The sequence below is a fragment of the Nicotiana tabacum genome, chromosome 10, assembly GCF_000715075.1.
Source record: "Nicotiana tabacum cultivar K326 chromosome 10, ASM71507v2, whole genome shotgun sequence".
Classification (NCBI taxonomy): domain Eukaryota; kingdom Viridiplantae; phylum Streptophyta; class Magnoliopsida; order Solanales; family Solanaceae; genus Nicotiana; species Nicotiana tabacum.
The window spans coordinates 27,725,174-27,733,276 of NC_134089.1; the positions used below are offsets into that span (position 1 = coordinate 27,725,174).

At 35.8% G+C, this 8,103-nt stretch overlaps 1 long non-coding RNA gene across 1 annotated transcript; it reads left to right on the forward strand.

Moving 5' to 3' along the window:
* The first annotated feature begins 895 nt into the window (after nucleotides 1-895).
* On the forward strand, nucleotides 896-7,779 carry LOC107825088 (uncharacterized). The gene is made up of 2 exons (XR_012695428.1): nucleotides 896-1,405; nucleotides 7,214-7,779. It is a non-coding gene; the product is annotated as an uncharacterized LOC107825088 (long non-coding RNA).
* Nucleotides 7,780-8,103: the final 324 nt, after the last annotated feature.

The window sequence follows — 8,103 nt, forward strand, 5'->3', positions numbered from 1 at the left end:
AAGCTGTTCGCAGTATTATACTGCGTTTTATTGAACAGCTTTAATAAAATATAGCTGGGCCCAGCATCTTAGTAAAACACAGTATAGTACTGCGATTTACAAAAAAAAAAAATTTAAAACAAAAACGCAGTACTATACTGCGAATTACTTTAACGGCAAAATTTCCGTTAAAGTAATTCGCAGTATTAATTCGCAGTATAATACTGCGTTTTGCTCATTTATGTAACTTTTTTTTAAAGTAGTAAAAAAGTATTTTTTGTCCAAAAAAATGATTAAAAAGGTTTCGGACTCCAGGTAGGGCTCCTATAATTTTTCCGATATTGACTAGGCAAAACATGCTAAGCTAATTATCTGCCTGCCTAGTGAAAAAGTGTAATATAGCAAAAGTTTGCCTCTGTCAAATTACTCACAACGCATTTCATGTAATTGCTGGTAAAAAGCGAATTTAATAAACTGAAAACTACAATAATAAATAATCTTTTACAATATGTTAAATTGCAATTATAATAACGTAACGTAAAACCTTGATTACAGTGGATATAAGCAATAAATCCAAAATTTATGTACCATTTATTTGAGAGTCAACACCAGGAGACTTGGTATTCGTGGGCAGTTATTTTTCGGTGCTTGAAAAGTTCATGCTCAAACCAGAGTAAACCCAACTTGCTGTTAAAAAATTGTACAACATTAAAGATTTTAATCAAGATTCATCATTTCTATTTATTTTTTTGCATGATATATTAATTTCATTTTCAAAATATCAAATAACAGAAAGTTCTACTGATATTTCCGAGAATTAATAAAGAATTTACATATGATCACATGTTATAGTCGAACACAACAACTTGTATATATGAAGAAGTAGTCGACAAGAGCAATTAGGAAACATCCAAGCTGGTATTGAAAGTACTAAAGACAATTTCTACTCGATGCATTTAGATATGACGAAACGAAAATTATTAAAAACTAAGTGAAAGACTTCGAAACCCATAAAGTCTACCACTGTTTTCTTGCTCTTGGAAGTTCTTGTGAGCTTAAAAAAATACCAGAAATGGCACCTCTCCGCCAACAGCATGAGCATCCAATAACAATATATGATGATGCCAATAACACTAAATATTTGTGCGAGGGTTGCATGATCCCTGGCTCAGGTAAAAGATATCACTGTCATGACTGCAACTTTAACCTACATGAACACTGCGGAACATGTCCACCCAATCTTTCGTCTTTCATGCATCCCTACCATTCACTCAAGCTCGTTGAACGCAATCACCTGCGCGAACGCTTCTGCAACGTCTGTCGAGACACCATCGAAGGCCTATCTTATAGGTGTGAGCTTTGTGAATTTGATGTCCATCCTTTGTGTACTCAGTTGCCTGAAACACTGCGCCATGCCCTACATAAGGTAATTACTAATCCCTTTGTCCCAATTTCTGTGACAATTTTTGTTTCTCGAGATTCAAATTATGTAAAGTTTGACCAACATTTTATGTATTTTTTCACTATATTGACATGAGAAGAATTTCAACTTATAGTATTTTTCGTATCATTTTTGAATAACTAAATTTTAATTTTAAATAATTAAGTTAATCTGATCTAATCTAATCTAACTCCAAATATTAGTTAATTTGATTTTAAGAAAATAAAGTTCGCCACATAAATTGAGACAAGTGAAGTAATTACGTATTTCAAATAAGTGTTTGTTTATCGATCTAGCCCATTTTGACCAATTATATTGATTTTGAGAAGACGTCCAACAAGATTCCTTTCCACTTGCAAAAGAATGTGAAGCGGTGTTTCTCTTCCTTTCAACCTCTTTATATGAGAAATTAAAGTTATCTTTCGTATTATATGATATTTTAGGATGCACCAAGATAAAAGAGGGGTTAAATTGTATCACTTTTGACCTATTTTTTTTTTTGGTCAGTTCTAAAAAGAATGGTCCCTTTTTAAATTTGGAAACAATTTAACTTAAACTTCCAATTATATCCTTAATGAGAAGCTTTTATAACCACACAAATACTCTGAATCCCTTTTGACTTGTTTAGGATCACAAATTTAAAAAGTCTTTATTTTTTGTTTAAACTTCGTGTCCAGTCAAATAGTTTCGCATAAATTGAAACGATGGGAGTAGTTTTTGGACTAATTAGGAAGCATTTTTTCCCTCATTTGACCAGAGCACTTAGCATAGTTACTAAGAGTTGTTTTAACCTTGTTTAAATAGTAATGATCCATAGAAGTGAAGATTATCACATCATCACTACAAACAAGGTGGAAAATCTGAAGACCAAACCTGGACATTGAGAAACCATACCTGTAGTCTTCATGAAGTACATATATTTAATATTATAGACAGAACTTCAGTCCCTAGAATAAATAATGAAGGAGACAAGGGGCCTCTAGTGGAATGAAGAAACCTTTTCTGAAACTATTGATGAGTATAGAATACCATATATTTGAAAATGATCTCCACATAAGATCGTCCCATTTGTCAGAGAAACCATACTTTCTAAGAATGGCCATTGTATACTGCCGATTGACCTTGTCATAGGCCTTTGCCATGTCAAGTTTGAGGACAATATTTTCACCCAATATTTTCAGTGATTAGTCTTCCATAGACAAATCCTATAATTGATTGTATGAAATAAGTCTTGGGAGAATACCAACTAGTGTATTGCTCATAATCTTAGAAATCACTTTATGTGAAAAATTTGATAGACTAATAGGTCTCATGTCTGAAAAAAGGACATATTTTCAACTTTTAGAATAAGAATTAAACAAGTGCTTGTGAAATACTTTGTTAGCTGGGAGCCATTGAAGAAGATTTGAATCAGCTCCCTTAAATCTTGTTTTACGATTTCCCAACAAGTCTGGTAGAAGTAGCCATTATATCCATCTGGACCTGGGGTACTGTTGGGATTTAAATCAAAGACAATATTTTTGATCTCTTCTTCAATAGGATCAGGAGTGAGGGCATCATTCTCTTCTTCTGTAATCTCTGGGTAAATACATTCTAGGTTATGAAGGAGTGGGGTCCACACTTTATTGAAAAGCTTCTCAAAGTGATTTGCTGCTCCTATTTCTTTATCTCCAGAAATTCATTGAAGGGTGATTTTATGAGGTTGGTCCGTCCAAAAATTAAAAAAATTGAAGTATCTAATTGTAACGATCCAAAATTTAACCTGTCGTGAGGCGCCTAGCATGGTACTAGGTAAGCCGACATCTCAAATGTTTCCAACACTTTTAAATGAAAAATGTACTAAAGCAAGTTTAAATAATTAAAACTCTCATAAACTATATAAAAGATCATAACTCAATAAGAAAAATTCCAAAAACCAGGGTCTCACTAAGTACATGAGCATCTATATAACACAAGTCTAAAATATTGTCTAAGAAAATTGAAGCTGAATAAATAAAGTTGAAGGATAGGGAAGGAGAGTCAAGGTCTGCGGACACCAGGGAAGCTACCTCGAAATAATCTCCGATGACTAAGTTGCTCTGATAGTCAGCACTCACCATGTCCAAAAATACCTGATCTGCACACGAAGTACAAGGTGTAGCGTGAGTACAACCAACTCAATAAGTAACAAGTCTAATTATTGAGCTGAAAGTAGTGAAGAGCTTTGCAGATACAGTTCAATTACAAAATTTCAGTACAAAAATGTAGGCATACTTTTGAATTTAACAGTTAAAGCCCAAACAGGTAAGTCACGTCAAGTTCAATTGAAAAAGGATATGGTACATCTCGGTATCTACATGACAGTTATATATGCCAACTGAAGTACAAAACAGTAATGAAATCATATGCATACTCTCAGAGTATCAGTTACTCAGTCCTCCCATCCACTCCATCCTCACAGTCACTCCATCCTCACATCCGCTCAATCCTCCCAGTCGCTCAGCACTCACACTCAGTAGGTACCTGCTAAATGTGAATGTGCAGACTTCAGAGGGGAGATTCCAGCCCAAGCGCTATAATAAGCCAATCATGCCATGAATCAAATTAACATGCTGCGACATGCAACCCGATCCCTTAAATATCCTCACAATCAGTCCCTCGGCCTCACTTTATCATCAATCTCTCTAGTCTCTCGGGCTTTCAAGAATCATGATATTAGCCCAAACAATAATGATAATGTATCAATAAAGGACAACAAGGACTGAGATATAATATGCCAATAAAAGTTGTGACTGAGTAAAAATGAAAATTTAGCAAATAAGTCAACATGTAACACGACCTTTATGGATCCATACAGTACCAACATGTAGCTTAAGCATGAGTTCTAACATGACTGGTATCTCAATTTCTCTAACACATGGTAGAAATACGTATAACGGCAAGATCAAACAACTATACAGTTCCATGGAATCGACCAAGTCATAATTCTTAGGGTGCACACTCCACACACCCGTCACCTAAAAAACAATCATATAACACGTAACTCGGGGTTTCATATCCTCAGAGCCAAGTTTAGAAGTTTTACTTACCTCGAATCGTGCAAATCTCTATTCCAACATGCCCTTTCCTCGCGAAACGGCCTCCGAATGCCTCGAATCTAGCCACAAATAGTTCGATACAATCAACACGAACTAAAGAAATCAATTTCATAAGAAAATACTAGGTTCTTAATCGAAAGTCAAAAAAGTTAACTCAAAAGCCGACCCCTAGGCCCACGTCTCGGAATCTAATAAAATTTACAAAAATTTTGAAGCCCATTCAACCACGAGTCTAACCATACCAAATTTACCAAGATCCGACACTATATCGTCACCCAAATCCCCAAATTAAACTCTCTAAATTCCTAGCCTCAAACTCCCAAAATTATACCTAAACACACACACAAACTAGGTGGGAAATTCAATGGGAAAACAAAATTATTGAATAAAAATGACCACAAGTGACTTACCTCAAGAATCCCTTCAAAACCTCTCTAAAAAATCGCCATAATCCGAGTTTGCAAAGTCAAAAAATGATAAAACCCTCGGAACCCAACGTTTATATTTCTGTCCAAGCTTTTCGCACCATCGACAACTTAACCCCATCTGCGGTGTCGCAGAAACGACAAATCTATCGCTTTTGCAGTGAACCACTAGAACCTGACCTTCGCACCTGCGGAACAAGCTCCACTTCTGTGCAAACGCAGGTGCGACCTCTTTCCCGCTCCTGTGCTGCCCCCTTGCTTCTACACTCAGCCTCACCGCATCTGTGACCATGCAGGTGCGGACAACCCTTCTCACCTGTGACCACTACACACTCCTCTCCTGGACGCATTTGCGCTCCCCTGCTCGTACCTGCAATCAAAACTCCACAAGTGCGATTGTACCACACCTTGTGAGCTTCAGAAGTCTTTCAAATACCAAATTCGATCTATTAACCACCCGAACTCCACCCGAGGCCCTTGGGACCTCAACCAAATATAGCAACGAGTCCTAAAACACGATACAAATTTAGTTGAACCTTTAAATCACGCCAAACAACAATAAAACCACGAATCGCGCATCGATTCAAGCCTAATAAATTTTTTGAACTTCTAACTTCTACGTTCGATGCCGAAATCTATCAAATCACGTCCAATTGACCTCAAATTTTGCACACAAGTTACAAATGATATAATGGACCTATTCTAACTCTCGGAACCCCAATCCGAGTCTGGTAACTATAAAGTCAACTCTTGGTCAAACTTCTAAATTTCTAACTTTTGCCATTTCAAGCCTAATTCAACTACAGATCTCCAAATCACTAACCGAACATGCTCCTAAGTCCAAAATCACCTAACGAAGCTAATGAAACCATCAAAAATCCATTCCAGAGCTATTTACACACAAGTCAACATCCGATCAACCTTTTCAACTTAAGCTTCCAATCTTGAGACTAAGTGTCTCAACTTATTCCGAAATTTCCCTGGAACCGAACCAACTATCCTAGCAAGTCATATAGCAACTATTAAGCATAAAATGAGTAGTAGGGGGAACGAGGCTACAACTCTCAAAACGACCGGCTAATACCATAAAAATCAATATTAGAATACTTGACTAGCATTGCTATATGATCAAATCTTGTGCTAGCAAGATGTTCTACACTGATTCTAGGAAATTTTGAAGTCCAATCATGGTTAATGAAGACTCTGTCAATTCTCTTCCAAATTCTATGTCTTATCTATAGCATTACACCAAGTAAATCTTGGTTCTAAAAAACTTGCATCTACCATACCGCAATCCTCCATACTATCAATAATGTCCCAACTCTTCTACATTCTACGAGGATTTTCCCTTTTTTATCTCCATCATTCATTATAACATTGAAATCACCTGAGAGGAAACATGGACCATTCACTTGACTGAAGCAATTGTGAAGGCTTTCCTATAATGATTTGCTCAAGCGTTCTTTGTTCATAGCATATACAAAGGTTATAAAGAAGAAATCAGAGTTGACCTTCTGTGTAAACTTCTAGGTGAATTGTTGAGCATCATTAGAAATTTCTAAGACTTCATATAAAGAAGTCCAAAAAGTCCAATTTTTGCCATTAAATATTCATTTATTCCAATCCATCGTTAAGGATTTCTATTTTATTTTCTTAAAAGACTTTGTACGCGTTTCCTTTTCATGCAAGTATTTCCATAATCGAAGTTCTTATTGGCCACAAATTATTCAGCTAATATTTTTCTTGTAGATCATGAAAAAAATCTTCAAGGAATTTGACTATCAACGAGAATCAATTTTTCCAACTTGATTCTTCTTGTACTAGGAAATAACTTTAGCTTCTGATCAACAAAGTTCAAGCGAACTGATTTTTTTGCAAACGTTTGTTAATCATTAAAGCTAATTAAGCTTAGCTCAACATTATAGAGAGAGGATAATGGTCTTGAAATTTTTTGTAGTAGCTCACCAATTCTAAACAGTAATTCAGAATAATTTCTTTACTTTCTGACCAATTGTATGTGAGCTCTTTAATACTCTTATCAAGCCAATTATAGAGAGAGGATAATGGTCTTGAAATTTTTTGTAGTAGCTCACCAATTCTAAACAGTAATTCAGAATAATTTCTTTACTTTCTGACCAATTGTATGTGAGCTCTTTAATACTCTTATCAAGCCAATTAAAATAACATGCATGTCAAACTCCATGATATACGTGGATGACAACTTACAAGTGTTGTATGATTATATTAATTAAATAGGCATTTTGATGATGATATTGTCATAAATTAAGCAGCATCCTTTAAGGCTTTTGGGCTCGTCTGAAGCTGGGAAATGTGCTGTTTGTAGCGGAGAATGTGATGCTTCCTCATGGCGTTATAGGTGTGCACTATGTGGATTCGATATTCATATGGGTTGTGTGCCGATTCAATGTGAAAAGAAAATGACAGACCGAGGAATCCCTATGTACGTTCCACCTTCGTTATTCCCTCATCACCAGCAACAATATTTTGGTGTTTATGCTTATGGGAACAGTAGTACTCCATATTGGAATCCTACTCCCAACTATTCTCCTGGTCCATCTAATATGCAACACTATAACTACATGCCACACCCACCGCTACACCTACAACATCATTGTCAGGGGCAGGCTCAGACTTATTTTGGTGGAGGAATAGGGCAAATTATGTTTGAGTTGGTGAAAGCACTTGTGGTTGGGGTGATGACTAACATGATATTTGGGGCTTGATGGTATTAGCTATGGTAAGTGTAATGCTCTGTGACTTTTTAGACTTTCTTAAATCTGTTTTTTGCTTTAAAACTCGTTGTTTTAATGATATAAATGTTGGGAATTAAGTGTGAGACTTAAATTTTGATTATGAATGATGATTTGTGTGATGGGAATGAATTATGAGTAGAGATTAATACCATAGCAAAATTAATTGGATGATAATTGATGTTTAGAAATGGGGGAGAGCCCATGCCTGAGGGAGCGTATAGTTGACCTCCACCATGCCCATCACATAATTTTGTTTAGATACTCTTTTTTTTTTTTTTTGGTAATGAAGATATTTATTCTGCCCTGTTTAAGTGTTATTACAAATTGGGACTTTTCTAGGACACAAAGTTCCTAGCTTGTCCAGTTCAAAAGTAGAAACAACAAAAGGGGGCCGGGAGAAGTATAAC